General features: G+C 39.0%; 1 long non-coding RNA gene across 2 annotated transcripts in view; it reads right to left on the reverse strand.

Moving 5' to 3' along the window:
- Nucleotides 1–3196: 3196 nt before the first annotated feature.
- Nucleotides 3197–16682, reverse strand: part of LOC107974716 (uncharacterized) — a 319154-nt gene continuing 305668 nt past the window's right edge. For both annotated transcript variants that reach the window (XR_010157220.1, XR_010157221.1), the window contains 2 exons: nt 14243–14370; nt 3197–7376 (listed from right to left, as the gene is read on the reverse strand). This is a non-coding gene — a long non-coding RNA (uncharacterized LOC107974716). The remainder of the gene's footprint in view (nt 7377–14242; nt 14371–16682) is intronic.

Consider the following 16682-nt stretch of genomic DNA (forward strand, 5'->3'; position numbering starts at 1 on the left):
AAATTAGCTGGGCATGGTGGTGCATGCCTGTAGTCCCAGCCACTTGGGAGGGTGAGGCAAGCAGATTGCTTGAGCTCAGGAGGTGGAGGCTGCAGTGAGCTGTAGTCATACCACTGCACTCCAGCCTGGGCAACAGAGTGAGAGCCTATCTCAAAATAAAAGAAAAAAAAAAAAGAGAAGAAAGAGAGAGAGAGAGAGAGGAAGGTAGGAAGGAAGGAAGGAAGGAAGAAAGAAGGGGAGGGGAGGGGAGGAAGAAAGAAAGAGAAAGAAAGAAAAGAAAGAAAAGAAAAGAAAGAAAGAAAGAAAGAAAGAAAGAAAGAAAGATTCCTGAAGGAGTTGGTGCCTGATGCAAGTTGTGAAGGTTAAGTGGGAATTTGCCTGGAAAATGAAAAAAGGGAAACTCCAGGTAGAGGATGCAGTATGAATATGAGCAAAAACCCTGGCCTGTAGTTTGTGGAAACTAAGAAATAGTGTTGCTAGAGCAAAAGAGGCAAGTGTAATGAACAAGGCTGAAAAATATACAGGAGGGAGATGATTGCTTCGTCTTCATCCAACAAGAGCTTTTTCTGAATTCCAAAAGTACTTCATACATAACACTTATGACACGACATCTTTATTATGTTCTTTGACATCTCTGTGGGATGCAAGGGCAGGGTCTGATTGTTACTCACCTTTGTGTCCTCAGCTCCTGACTTTATCATTGATATAAATGGCAGGCAGCTGAGAAGGAAGAGGATTAATTAACAATCTTGCTGACTATTCCTTAAGCAAGAATAGGTGACACCTAGCATAAAGATATAACATAGTCCAAATTTATGCTGACAAAAACTGTAGTGGTAGAGGAGAAAAAGGATCTCTAACACTCCTTTCCTCTCCCCAGGCCAGTGTGGGACATATTTTGGTGTCCTCTCTTTCCTTACATCAAAGTAACAAAACTAAAGTTGCTAAAGGTATCAAATCCAGAATAGAGGTTCTAGCTGATCCTTGCATAATCCTGGTGCCTGTAGTGATAAATTAACACATATTAGTGTTGTTTTTAAAAAACCATCCTATACTGAGCAGAATAATAGTAGAGATGAAGCCTGAAAATGGCTTATTTTTACTTCCAAGAAAAGTAGAAACAAACACAAGTAACTGATGACTGAGTCCTTAGGAAGAAAGATAAAATGAAGCTTTATTTGTAATATGCACCTTGAAATTAAGGTAGCAAATATCCCAGACCTTTATAAGATGGTTTTTCCCTCCTCTAATTACAAAAAATACTAATATGTGTTCAGTATAAAGTATTAGGATGAAAGAAAAATTATGAAAAGTCTCACTAACCAGAGATAAACAGTTAATATTCTGTGCATATTCTTCCAGATAGTTTTAAATACAAACATAAACACACATATGCACACACGGGTTTTATAATAGAGGTTATGTTACACATGCTATTAAATAACCTAACTTTCTACCTTATTGTGTCAGAGATATTTTATAAATAGTTACTTTTAAAGTTCGCATAGGATATAGTCCACATATGTATACTCCATGATTTATTTGTCAGTCATTCAACCAACAAATTTTGATTGAGTCTTACTTCACGCCAACAGCTTTTCTAGATATTGAGGCTATACCAGTGTACAGAATGGAGACCCTGTCATCAGGTTATTTACTTTTAACTTGGCAACAGAGGAACAGAAAATGAACTCATAAATAAGTAAAATAAATTCAGGCATTAGTGAGCCTATAGAGGAGATAAAAGACAGTGATGTGCTAAAGAGTCATGAGAGTCACTTCAATTTCTGGTAAGATGGCAGACTAAATAGTCTCAAAATAAGCTCTTTTGTACTATCCCAACATACAATTCAGAAAGAATAGAGAATGCACAGCCAAACTAGCAAGAAAGTAAGGAAAATCCTAAAAATCAAAAGATAAAAACTAAACAATTATTTAGAATAATACTTCACACTGAATCTCGCTGAGGCCATCTACCAATATGGAATTGTAATGGCAACACCCAGGAGAGGAGGCGAAGATGGAGCAGGAGAAGATGGAGCCTGTGTAAGGAGAAGCGTGAGAAGGGGAAAGTCCCATAAATTCAGGGCCCTGAAGTGCTACCCTCTCAGTGAAACTGCCTTTAAGGAGATGACGAGAGAACTGTTTCTTTGTTTTAAATCTAGGAGGAAGAAAAAAATAATGGTCTCTCTTGAGAATTCATCACCACAGCCCTGCCCTTGTGTGGGTTTGAGGTTTAAATTTATAACACCTGCATGAGCTGGGAAACCCTAAACCGAGAAATTAACACAGTAGTCCCAGTCTGGCAGTGCCTGGGCACCTGGCCAAAGCCAAAGAAAATCCTCTGCTGAGTCTGAACTGAGGGCCTTCTGAATTCCAACAGGTTTTACTTGCTCAAGTAGCTCAAACGTATTGAAAGTCATATAAGAAACATGCCACCATGATTGAGATTCAAAGAATGTTGACAGTTTTAAATGCTCATAGAATAAATGGAGAAACATCAATAATTAAAGACCTAAGTATACAACTTAATAAGTCAGGGGGAAGAAGACAGAAAGAAGAAAGAAAGGAAATAAACGATAGAAATAAGTAAAAACAAGGATATAATAAAGAGATTCAAACATATCAGAAAGTGGGTCATTGTAAGGCCTAATTAAATAGACAAACCTTGGCAAGAATGATCAACAAAAATGGAGAGAAGGTGCGAAGAATATTAGAAAGTGAAAGGGGTACAAGACTGATATGGTAGAGAATAAGAAGAAGTTAATGTCACAGAATGAATTTATGACAGTAAATTTGAAAACGGATAAAATGGACAATTTTCTATAAAACCAAAACATAAAATTGATTGTAGAAGAAGTAGAAAACCTGAAAATGTCTATTACTATTCCAGAAATTGGATCACAATGTAAAAATCCACCCACTGAGCATACAATGAGAAAGTGCCGTGGGTAGCGGATAGGAGAAGGGTACCCTCATCTAGGCTCAAAGCCTTCCTTAACTGGTACATTTCAGTTGAAACCTGAGTGGTGAGAAGAAGTGAGCTATGCAAAGGTCTGGAGAACAAAATTCCAAATGTAAGGAAAATCAAATGCAAAGCCATCTGAGTCAGTGAGAGAAACAAAAAAGGCAGAGAGAAACGAACAGAAATAAAAGTTAAATGAAATAAAAAAAATAAAATTCATACACTTGTAAATTCCTAAACAGCTAACATTTATTAAGTTCAAATCTGTGCAAATCACAGAGCTCTGAGTTTTATATACATGATTCCCCATCTTCAAACATCTTTGCAAGGTAGGTTCTATTCCCATTTTGTAGAAGGGGTAGCTGAGGCTTAGTGCGGTTAAATAAAGTGGCCCACAGACACAGAGCTACTGAGTAGCAGATCCAGGACTCAAACTGGTCTGATATGTAAGCCTGAAGTTTGAACCACTTGTGCTGTGCCTGAGGAGAAAGTGCCAAAAATAAATGCCAAAGGCTGGGGCGAAGGCTTTCATGTGTGGTCACTGGTTCAGCAGCGTCATCATCTCTTGGGACTTTGATAAACATGCAACTTCTCAGATTCTCAGGCCTCATCCCAGACTTGAATCAGAAACTCTGGGGGGTTGTGTCCAGTAATCTGTGTTTGTTAAAACACAGTTTTAACAAACCCCTTAGGTGATAACCTCTAGTATAGAGCAACTAGAAAGGTAGAATGTGGTGACGACAATGACACGGACCTAAGAGTTAGACAAACTGGACCCCTGGTTTGAGTCCAGCTCTGCCACTTCCTTATATACGATCTTATACATCACTTAAAATTTCTTAGCCTTGAGTCTCTTATCCATAAAATGGAGATAATTATAGTATGTACATTCAGATTTTTGTGAGAATTAAGTAAAAACAAATGTAAATATTAGTAAATCAATGCCCTGGCACATTAAGTGTTCAATACATATTTGCTGGTATTCCTCTCTCTCATGCCTGGAGTCTGTCTTCCCTTAGCCTTTCCACAGGTACTCTGCATCCTCACTTTGCACTGGGGAAGAGGAATTAGAAAGATGGAACTATCTGGAGTCTTTAAGTCCAGGTGAAAGATGATAGTATAATATAGTAACTATACTAGAGCAATAGAAGTGGAAAAACAGAGAAGGGGAGGTCTCAAGAGTGGTGTCTAAGGAAGCACGGTTGGAGCTTGGTGCCTGATCAGATGTGGGGAAGAGCAAAACAAAGAGAGATGACTCTGGGCCTCTAGTTTGGCTGACAAGTGAACTGTGGTTCCAGTGAGAAAATAAATTTAGCTGCAAGAACAGGCTTGGGGTTATGATAATGTGTTCATATTTATATTTAGACAAGTGAGTGTGAAGGTGTGTGGGTGGCAGACAGAAAGAGAGAGAGAGAGACTGGAACTATAATATCAGTTGACAACCTGATCTTCCTTGTAATGGAAATTGCCACCTTCTTTCTGTGGGTACCAATGTGTTGGAGAAGGGTGCTACTTGCCAGCCAGCAGGGCCTGCTGGTCATGCCACATTCTGTCGATACCCAGCAATCATGGCTAGGGCTAAGCACAGCCTTAACACAAGGAAGTGTCATTCAGGAGACAGACTGTGGGAAGGGAATGAAGCCATCACTAATGAATAGGCTAATAGGACTTGATGAGCAGTGAAAATCAATGAGGTACAAACTGCCTGCCTTAAAAAATGAGCAAGGTAAAAATGGAAGAATGCCAAACCACAGTTTTATCTCCAGTCTGTGCTAGTCCTCACCTACTGAAACAGAATTCACACTAACCTTGCACCATCCCTGTCATGGTCATGGGTCATGATTATGGATTATGGGTCATAGTCATCAGTTCAGTTTATCCGATTCCATAATATTAATTATGCATCTAAGTACTGTTGGCTAAGATACATAATTTATATTAATTATGGGCTAAGTACTGTGCAAGACACAGAGACTGCAATTTTTGCTACTCTTCCTCCTCTGCATAATCATCACTATTATTTTATCGCTCAACATTACCTATAAAGTGCCAATAGATCTCTTTAGCTGCTGCCTGTCTTGCAAAATTGAATCACTGTACTCAATTAAGACTATTTGTTATTTTTATCTGTCCTCCAGCCAGCACATGCTGTGTCTGTGTCACTTTACACCATTATCTCTAGAACAGGGAGCACCCATGACATCTGAAGCTCAAACTCTCTTGAGTACAATTCTCAGGATCTCTGTGGCCAGGCTTCACACTAGGCTCATGAGTGCATTAAAAGACATCCAGATCCACAGGAAGGAAGGCATTGATGCTGACTGAGATCTCCCACCCTGATTTCCTACCTAAGAAAGCAAGTGAAAAATAAGCCCTTCCCAGACAAACCCAAAGCCCTTAGAGTGCAGGCAAATCCTCCTCTGGACACAGATACTAAAGGATTCTGAGTTGACAAGATGAATTCAGCTGTTTCTACATCTTAAATAGTATGACACAGTGAAATGATCAGTAGATTAGAAGCCTTGTATTCTGTTCCCAGCTCTGCTTCCTTGGGTAAATCAGTGCATTTTTCTGGGTCCCAGCTTTCTTACCTGTAAAAATGGCCACATTCAAAGCAAGCCAGAGTGTTTTAGTTTCTAAGCTTCTCCGTAACTTAGTTACTCACTAACTGCTTTAAGTAAAGGAGGCACAAAGTAATGTTTTACATTTTCAGGAATGCATATCCCCGGCCAATGCCATATCCCTTTTTGGTGGTCTAAGTTGCTTGTTTGCAACTGAAGGCCCTGGACAAGCCACACATGGATTTCTTTGTTTAAGAGAAGAAGCACATGATAGTCCTTTGTCTGCATAGAGGTGGATTCTAGCATAGAAGCCATGCCCCACATGGGGCCTTTGTGGTGCTCTGTTGTCTACCATGGGTCCTCTGATGCGTGACTGCCTAATAGGACCATTAGCAGCCTGAACCACCTGATTTTTCAGTGTTTGTGCCTTCTGGTTTCAAGGCTGCCACTTCTCTTGACAAGTGGTGTCTGTAAATACTCAGACCTCTGTGTCTGCCTGGATTTATGAAGTAATGCTTTGACTAACCCATCCACTTAATGGTCCCTGGCTCCTGGTGGCTCCTCACACCTGTCCCAGATCCTGGGAGACTGCCTCCATTCTCAACGCACTTGGTTAGCTCAGGCCCAACACCTTGGCCTTTGTCTATGACTTACTATCTCCCACTGTCAAGATAACATGCAGATAGGATTATACAGAATGGTTCTTGACTGGCCTGAAAGAGGCTGTTCACTCAGTTGGAGGCTGAGAAGAGTTATCAATGTTAATTACTAAAGCTGCATTCATTTCTTGCTATTTGGTGTGTTCTAAAAACCCTACTAGGATAAAGGAATGGAAAGGATTTGAACTTGTTCTGCCTTTCTGATTAAAAACGGGCTTAAGAAATTTGCTCTAGTTTAGACCTATGCTTAAGGTCTAGTGCCACCACCTTTATTATAGGAGGCAACTTGAGCTAAGCAAAATGAATCGGAACTGCATATTGTAGGCAAGGACTATTACTTGTGTCATTTTTGGCTGCCAACAAAATACCAGGAAAATTACAAAGTAATAGTTACCACTGTGAAAGAGAATAAGAAATAAAATTAACTTTTTATGCCTAAGGAAAAGCTTTCCTTTCCCGTTATTTTTACAGGGCAGTACAGGAGCCTTCTGTGGGTCTTGGCACCAGATATCACATAAACAATCATTTGCACACACTAGGAATCCAAATATATTCTGTTCCTGGGGTCTGCATCTATTACCTTGACAGGAACAGAGAAAGAGTTTTAATCAGATTTATTTTATATGTAGAAATTGCCTCTTTTGTCAGCAGGAAAGAAATCTAGTCAAATGGATAATCTTATAAAAAGTAACATAAGCATGTCTAGAACCAAATCACACCCTATAAGACTCAGCCTTTCTTTCTTTTCTCCCACTTGCCCCAAATTTACCACACAAACTTGGAAATGAGCTGCCTTCTCATTGCTTAAAGCACTGACGGGATCCCACAGAAGAGGAGAAAAGTTGTTGTCCAATTAAGCTCCACGTGTGCATTCAACTCTTGTTGAAAAATTTAAAGAAAAGGCTTCAGGCAGTAGTACAACATTTAACATGTCTCCATAGCCTTTCCTACTTTACTTCAGGGTCAAAATCTGTAGAGTCTAGATAGGGCATCGATGGAGCATCCTGGAGTTTATAGAAGGTTGTCTGTCTGAAGCTGGGAAAAGTCCACAGACTAGGAAAAGGATATATATTATTATAAGGAATTGGCTTCCATGATTCTAAAGGCTGAGAAGTCTCAAGGTCTGTGGTCAGCAAGCTGGAGACCCACCCAGGAGAGCCAACGGTGCAGTTCCAGTCTGAGTCTGAAGGCCTGCAAAACAGAAGAGCCAATGGTTTCAGTCTGAGTCCAAGTCCAAAGGCAGGAGAAAACCTATTTCCCAGCTCAGAAACACCATCATAGACACACCAAGAAAAATCTTTAATCAAATACCTGGGAACCCTCTAGTCCAATCAATGTAACATAAAAAAATTATCCATCACATGGAAACAGTAAAGAAATGTAAGACATGATTTATAAATTCATTGATTCAGTTCAATTGAGGACCAGATGAATTCACAGATGAGAAAACATACTCAGATTGGTGTGGCTCACTTTGACTACAATTTATTTCTGGAGAGCCTATCACTGACCTGGCCAGTATTTGAGGCAGCCAAAGGAGTTTGCTTTATTTGGTCCCTACACAATGAGAAGATTAGACTGTAAGCTCCTCTGGGAGTAATGACACATCCTGTACTTTAGTTCTGGCATATGAAGACACTGTAGAAAAACCTAAATCTCCTTATTTTTAGCTCTGAGCTATCTTTGTTATGTTTTGTCTAGTGGCCAGTGTGGTGTTCTGTTTTAGAAAGGAGCAGGAAGGTAAGGGGTCAAGAACAAAATGCAAATATCTTTGAATGGTGTTTGTGATGAGCAGCCCAGGTTACTTCTAGGTGAATTGTGGTGGTCATTTTCATTGAGTAGGTGACAAGTGTCTGAACCCCGTGACCAAAAACAGAGAATTTTGTAACCAAAAATTTGGATTCAATTCTGGCTCTGCCATTTCCTACTAGCGAGACTTTTAGCATGTTCCTTAACCTCTCTGAGTCAAATTTTATTCATCTATTAAACCAGGATAATAATACTTGTTTGTCTTCTTGTCTTATGCAGTATTTGAGAAGGTCAAAAAAAGATAATGAAAGGGATTTGTAAATATAATGTAGAACGTGAAATAAATACATCCATTCCGCAAACATTACTTGACACTAGGATGAATGAAGCCGACTTCAGCTCTCAAAAATTTAATAATCTAATCTAATAACCATCTGTGTGTGTGCTTGTTTATGAGGGGAAGCATACTCACTGAGGTCTGGGGACCAAGGGTAACTGGTAAATGATGCCTAGAGAAGCAACTTTAAAAGCAAGGGCAATAGAAATAGCCAGTCTCATAGGTTAAATTCCTTTCAGATTTGGTGCCCAGAAAACAAGTATAGGAGTGAGTGGAGGGTTGGAAGAGTTTCTATCAGAAGCAAAGTAAATACCTATGATATGGTTTGGCTGTGTCCCCACCCAAATCTCAACTTGAATTGTATCTATCTCCCAGAATTCTCACATGTTGTGAGAGGGACTGAGGGGGAGGTAATTGAATCGTGGGGGCCAGTCTTTCCCGTGTTATTCTTGTGATAGTGAATAAATGTCACAAGATCTCATGCGATTATCGGGTTTCAGCTTTTGCATCCTTCTCATTTTCTCTTGCTGCCACCATGTAAGAAGTACCTTTTGCCTCCCGCCTGATTCTGAGGCCTCCCCAACCATGTGGAACTGTAAGTCCAATTAAACTTCTTTTTCTTTTCAGTCTCGGGTATGTCTTTATCAGCAGTGTGAAAATGGTCTAATACAACCTATTCTGGTCATCTCTGTATAACTCAGAACTTTGAGAGTTCAGATCCTGTGCTTGTGGTCTACTTTCTAAATGTCAGTCTTTCTTCTTTCATGATCACTTTCTAGGAAGTCCAATAAGAAAAACTGAAATTGAGATTAGAAAATCACTTTGACTTCAAAGGGGTATTGCATGGCCTATGGTTTTTATTCATCTAATGATTCTTAGTTCAAGTATGAATATACAGATATATTTTAAATTGTCCCATTGCCCTTTAACATTAATACACAAATGTGTCTATTGGTTCTAGACTCCCACCTGTTTAACAGTGAGAAGACCAGTCTTACAGATCCCTCTTTAACTATTTCTAGGAATCTATGAGCATACACACATATGTGCCTAAGCCAGGGTTTTCCATCTTGCCAATGCTGGCCAGCTAGTTCAATATATTGGAATCTCTGAAGTTAAAACTTTATTCTTACAACTATATTTTCACTGTGACAGCCTACTTTTACAGAGTTGCAAATTAATGGGGCCCAATATGATGGAACTGGAGCATGATAGCTGTGCCTCAGGATGGGAGATCTTGCCACTGCCCTTATAAAGTGAGTAGGGGACACTCCAGTTTTAAGCTTAGCTGGGTATTGAGGAAGGAATCCCAGTAAGGATTCCTGATCCCAGTGTGCCATAGTATTTAATACTATGATATACTTCAATAGATATGCTTATTTTTTTTTCTAGGTGAGCAAACACAATGGTAGGATGCCAGAATCAGGATGTCTATGATATCCTCCACCACATTTAATTTAGACCCTTTACTCACCTACAATTCTCAGGCTTGCTTCTGATTTAGATTTATTTATTCTCTTAGTGCAGTCTTTTTTTCTAAATTTATTTTTAATTGACTAATACTAGTTGTGTCTGTTTATGGGGTACAATGCAATGTTTTCATCTGTGTATCCATTGTGGCAAGATTCCATCAGACTAGTTAACACTTTATCATCACTTCGCCAACTTACCATTTTTTGTGTGTGTAGTGAGAATGTTAAAAATCTATTCTTTTAGTAATTTTGAAATGTACAACATATTATTAACTATGGTCACCATGCAGTTGCAATAGATCACTACTCCAGTTTAACTAAAACTGTCCTCTTTGATAAACATCTTTCCTTTTCCCTCCCTTTCCCCCTACTTCGTAGCATCTGGTGACCACCTTTCTATTCTCTGCTTCGATGAATTTGACTTTTTTAGATTCCACCTATGAGATCATGCAATATTCGTCTTTCTGTGCTTGGCTTACTTTATTTAGCACAGTATCTTCCAGTTCCATGCATATTATTACAAATTACAGAATTTCCTTCGTTTTAAGGCTATACAGTATTCCACTGTGTATATACCACATTGCCTTGATCCATTCGTCTCCTGAGGGACACTTAGGTTGCTTCCATATTTTGGCAATTGTAAGAAATGCTGAAATGCATAGATTTACTTTGTAAAGACTTATCCCCTCTGTTGGGGTTATCTCAATATATCTGATACATTTGATGACTGTATCCCAAGGGTTAACAGGCTTTAATTCAGCATGTTCTTCAGATGCTGTGTAAATTAATGGATGAAAATAGATTTGCAGGAGATGGGGTGTTGCCTTTCTATACTCTACTAGGTGAGCCCTAGCTCCAGCCTAACCAAAGCCCATGTTACTATTCTCAAACCACTTTAGGGTTCGTTTTAATTTTTGGACACAGTAAGCTCTTTTTTTTTTTTTCATTACAGGGAGTTTGCACTTATTTTTTTCTCTTCTGGGAACCCTGTGCCCCTGATGATTGCTCAAGTCTCAGTTTAACTGTCACCTCCTCAGAGAGGCATTTTCTTCTATTATATTACTCTATTTATTTATTCTTTAGCACTTTTCATAGTCTGCATTTATTTTGTTTATTTCCCTGTTCCCTTGTTTCATGTAAGAACCACAAGAGCAGCAGCCTTGCCTGTCACCACTACATCCCAGGGCCTAACATAGTGAAGGACAGAATACATAATAATAACAGTTAACATTTATTGGGCACTTACTATTTGTAGAGTACTGTACTAAGTACTTTTACATCTATTAACTCACCCAGTCTTAACTTGCTCGTTTTTTACAGATGAGGAAGCTGGAACTTGTAGGGGATTTAAGAACCTAGCCACACATCAAGCACTTGGTAAGAGGTGAAGCTATCTATGGTTTGGTGACTCCAAGCTTTCAGCTTTACATTATTCTGCCTCTCCTCATCTGCTTCTGCAGGCGGTCATGTTAGCACAGATCAAAGTCATGCCATGGTCCCAGTACCTTTTTTCTTTTCAAAAGTTATCTCAAGTTGTATTCATTTGCCTTTGAAGAAAACTTACTATTTTCCCCTCTATCTAGCATGATGTCTTACATTGGGGGACCATGTCCTAGGTCACCAAAGGTGTCAAAAGGCTTTTCAGCCCTAGTTTTCCAGATCTGTGCACATGTATCCTCTCCAGAATGACCAGTCACTGGTAGGAGGATGGTCATGCCTTTCCTGCACATTCTGCAGTCCACTGACCACTGCCAGAGGCTTTTTTCCTCTCCACGTGTAAGCCTTCTTATTTCTTTCATCTGGGTGGTGTCTGTTCTGGTGTTACAAATATTTTTTTCTCATTCTCTTTGTGTATACTATGTATGCTGATTTTTCCTCGTGTTTGCCTGCCATACTGACACCAGCTCCCTCTGCACTTAATGCCCCCCTCTTATTCCACATGTGATGGGGCAGCCAACTGCTCAGACTTTAGAAGGACTGGAAAGAGATGGTTTCTTTTTTACCCTGTGATACCCTTTTTCCATTCCCCAGTAAGCTGTTCCTCCAATGCTGTCTCTGGGGGACATGTTGCTGCTCTTGCCTGGAGCTGCACTGGTTACTTGGTCTGGGCTCATGTACAGCTCTAATTCAATTTACAACACAGTTACATAACTGTTCCCAGTCTCCAGTTGACCTTGATGTCAAGCAGCGGTCAAGTTGTACCAGCCCAGAGAAAGGAGGAGGAATCTCTGGTCAGCCCTTGAGAACATTTTAGCTGGGGTTCTGGAATGGAATGTGGCACCAAAAGGCCAAACCAGACCAGTAAATTCTTTGGAAGGTTGAAAAGCGAGTGTTGTTGATTTTTGTAAGACGGATGCTGTTGACTTTCAGGGCAATCCTGTGTCACTCAGGATTGTGTTCTTGGACCAAAGATGAGGGTGCTGTCCTCTTTTCCCATGAATCGCTGTAAGTGGATGAGCCTTTTGGCCTCAATGGGAAGTGCTCCTAGGAGTGTCTTGGCTTGGAAACTTCTCAAGGACAAACCTTTAGCACGTTCTTTTCTGAAGAGTTCTGGTTCTAGTCAGTTCTAAACAGTGACAAGAATAGCTAAGTTTTGCTTCTGTTCTTAATAAAGTCAGGAAGACAGGGGTTTCAGCAAAAAAAAAACCACAAAAAACAAAAAACAAACAAATACAAACTAAAGCCTGGGCAAATCAGTCAAAATTTCAGAAATGCAATAGTATGAAAACCCTCTAGGAGCAAGTACTCTGTTTATTTTGTTCTCTGCTATATCTTTATACCATGAATAATATCTGGTATGGACTAGGTACTCGGAGAATATTTGTTGGATGATGTATAATAGGATCTGTGGATTGTGACAAGTCATCTTTTTCTAGTTAATCTTGCAAAGGCTACCATACTAGAGATTTTCAGAAGTCTGTTTTACATATTTTAATCATATATGTGTTTGTGCAAATATAATGCTAGATAAATATTCTACAAATGTATGCATACAAATGTCTATATCTATCATGATTAATGATCATTAACTGGTTACTCATCTATGATAAGCACATTAGTAGATTGTGCCTGGATTTAAAGATTGCCTTAAATAAACACCTTTCATTTATACTAATTTGTCTATCCTCATTGACAGAACTAGATTCACGGGACTTGTGAGATTTATGCAGTTACAAAAGGTTCCTTGCTTAGAAGGACCTCATACTTGGTTTAGTGCTCTTCAAATTCATAATAATTATTCATTTTACACTGGACCCCCACAAAGGTAATTCTGCCAGAAGTATAGAGAGAACAAGTGTAGAAAAATACTATCTAATATCACCTTTTATATATTAACAGCCCTGAGTGAGAACAGTTGCTTACTGACTATGGCAACAACTAGGATAACATGTGATATGGTTTGGCTATCCCCACCCAGATCTCATCTTGAATTTTCACATGTTGTGGGAGGGACCCAGTGGGAAGTAATTGAATCATGGGGCAAGTTTTTCCCGTGCTGTTCTCGTGATAGTGAATAAGTCTCATGAGATCTGATAGTTTTAAAAAAAGGAGAGTTCCCCTGCACAAGCTCTCTCTTTGCCTGCTGCCATCCATGTAAGAAAGATGTGACTTGCTCCTCCTTGCCTTCCGCTATGATTGTGAGGCCTCCTCAGCCATGTAGAACTGTAAGTCCAATTAAACCTCTTTCTTTAGTAAGTTTCCCAGTCTCTTGTATGTCTTTATCAGCTACGTGAAAACAGGCTAATACATCATGCATATCAAGAAAGGATTAATCTACTACTACTTCAAGACATTAACTGATTAATTAACTTTACTAATGACAAATGCACCAAATATATATTCTTTCAAAAAGAAAAATCCAGAATGTAATTCGTGAATTCACTGGTAGCTCTTCTCTGCTGTCAACTATCTCCGCTTTAGCAATCTCTGCCTTCCAAAATTCAATAAATTTAATAGGACATAAATATTCATAAGTCATCCATATTGTTTATCTTTTTTGACAGCACAACCATTCTCATTCCTGAAAATTCCTATTGTTTGGCCTGTATCACATTTTAGCACTTGATGAAAATCAATTTTGAATTCGAATACATGCTGCAATCTAGTTCTTTTTAAAGGGTTTCCACATCAAATGATTTTCAAAATTTTGCTCCCCAGAAAGTGTAGATAGGGCAACATATATAATGCTAATTTTTAAAATATTACATAGCCCGAAACTGGGCACATAATAGCCAATGAGTAAATACCTAATTAAGTAAATTGAACTAACTAGCAATTAGTAATTTCCTATGTACCATGCAGGAACATACACATAATAACTTTCATGTATCTTTTTTTAAGTAATGGTTAAACTCCTAAACAGTTGCTTTTGCTCAAAAATTTTTAAAGTTGCCAAATATTAGATGGTAGCCTACACATGCTGCTTATATAAAAACAAATGCAAACCTCTTTGTATTTTTCAAAATAGAAAACTGAATAAAATTTTTAAAAAGTCAAACCTTTGAAACATGTAGTGATCTTTCAGTAGATTTCATTTTTCCAATGTTGCTTCATTTCAAAGCACACCAACTGCTCTGGCTTGGCTTTGCTGAACCATTTAACACCCACTTGCATCTCAGAAAGTTTCCTGTGTTTATAATTACAAAGGATATTTCATGACAACCTGTTTGTTGTTTATTTGTTTATTTATTACAAACATCAAGTCACTCAGCACGTTGGCTGAGCAGAGCAGGTTCATTCTCACGCACATCTTGATACGTAACTGAAGTAGTTGCTTTAAGTCAAGTTGAGGCCAGATCCTCACAGCCAGACAGTTCTTAATTGCTTCATTTTTGAGATAGGGATTTTCTGAAATATATTTTCTTGCAGAGGAGAAAAAATTTTAAAACTTTGCTTTCACTTCACACTGGGAACAAGGAACAAGCAGATGGAAAATAATGAGTTTCTTCAATACTGTCTTGGCTAGAGAAATATTTTCTTAGACTCCACCTTTTTCTACACGTTCCAGCAACACCAAAATCCTGTTTTCCATTAGTTTGATTCTTGTTAACTACACTTCATTCCTCTCTGAGTAGAGTAAATCACAGATGGAGTGCCATACCATCATGGTGCCCAGATACAAAAAATGTTTGCAACTTTGACATCAACAGAGAATCTAAAATTTAAACTCATGCCATCATACTCATCCTAGCAAAGAGAGTAATCATTTTTACTGTTCTTTTGAAGAGAGGCTAAAGTCTTTCATTTAAAATTTCTTCATAAAAAACATCTCCATAGAAAAACAAAACGAAAACTAAAATAACACAATGAAATAATGACTTACCACATGTAAATGGACTAGAGTAAATAATATCTGAAAAGAATCAACTTAAAGTGTTTAAATAGCTATTAATTGCATCATAAAAATAATCTTAAGACTGCATGTACAGGCTTAAAGAAAAAAATTAGACCTAAGTGGAAAGCAGAAGGCATCTTAGAAGCATCTACATCTCCTATCATTTTCCACAAGGAAATTGCATAAAAATCCTCTCCTTGAGAAAATTCAATCCTCCACTTGCTATAGGCAAATAATCCTCTTTTCTTATTTTCAATTTTCTCAAATTGGGATTCAGTTTAAGTGGCTTCTCCCAGATCTTTCGGGTTTCCCTGGTTTTTAAAGCATATTATCCCCCAGAATGTTCTTCGTCATTCAAAACATGAAACACTTTCAGGAAATCTACATACATCCAATAACCATTACATAGTTAGGCACTCATTCCAAAGAGGAAAAGAAAAAAGAAAAAGAGAAGCTTAAAGGGATTGGCTAAAGTGGGTGATCTACCAGGATGTCAGGAATAAGTGATTCTTGGTGAAACACCTCGAACACATTCTTATTTTCAGTGTGGCTGAAAGCCTGAAGGGGGTTGAGCTGAGGAGGGTGGCATGAAAAAGCGATAAAGTGAGCAGGCTGGTACATGTCCAGTATGCAACCCTAACTACTGATCAATGATCTCTAACCAAACATTTGGAAGAGTTGGTAACTTATCCTCTGATCTAGTGTAATTTTTCAAAGACACTGATGTCATCATGGGTAAATAAGAATTTGACATTGAATAACCACTCCCCGGCCCCAGGATTTAGGGAAGTGAAATGGATTATGAATGACTGTCTCTGTCTGTTTTCTGCTGCTATAACAGAATGCCACAGACTGGGTAATTTATAAAGAAAAGAAATTTATTTGGCTTATGGTTCTAGAGCCATGTTTCATCTTGATGCAAATTCCCTCCAGCTGTGAGCCTGTGAAATCAAAACAAGTTATCTACTTTCAAAATACAGTGATAGGACAGGCATAGGATAGACATTCCCATTCCAAAAGGAAGAAATAGGCAAGAAGAAAGGCGTAACTAGTCTCAAGTAAGTTCAAAGCCCAACAGGGAAAACAATATTAAGTGTTAAAGCTGGAGAATAATCTCCTTTGACTCCATGTCCCACTTCCTGAATACACTGGGGTGGGAATTGCGCCCCCAGGGCCTCACAAAGCCCCACCCCCAGGCCTTTGCTGGGCTTAGCCCACTCAGCTGTCAGGCATTGGAGTCTCATGCTTGCAGCTCTCCTAGGCTAACATTGCACATTGACAGCTCTACAGTTCTTGAGTCTCAGTGGCCGTCCCAATCCTATAGCTCTACTAGGCATCACACTAGTGGAGACTCTCTGTGGTGACTACACTCTTGCAGCAGGTTTCTGCCTGGGGCCCCCAGATTATTCATGACATCCGTTGAAATCTGGGTGGAGGTAGCCATTCCCCCAAAGCTCTTGCATTCTGCAAACCTACAGACTGAACACCACATGGATGCCATCAAGGATGGATTACTGCTTGCATGCTCCAGAGTGGCCTATACCATACCTTGGCCTGCTTGAGCCCTGGCTAGGGCAGTCAAGGAGAACTGCACTGAAATACAG

This window comes from Pan troglodytes, chromosome 4, assembly GCF_028858775.2.
Source record: "Pan troglodytes isolate AG18354 chromosome 4, NHGRI_mPanTro3-v2.0_pri, whole genome shotgun sequence".
Lineage (NCBI taxonomy): Eukaryota > Metazoa > Chordata > Mammalia > Primates > Hominidae > Pan > Pan troglodytes.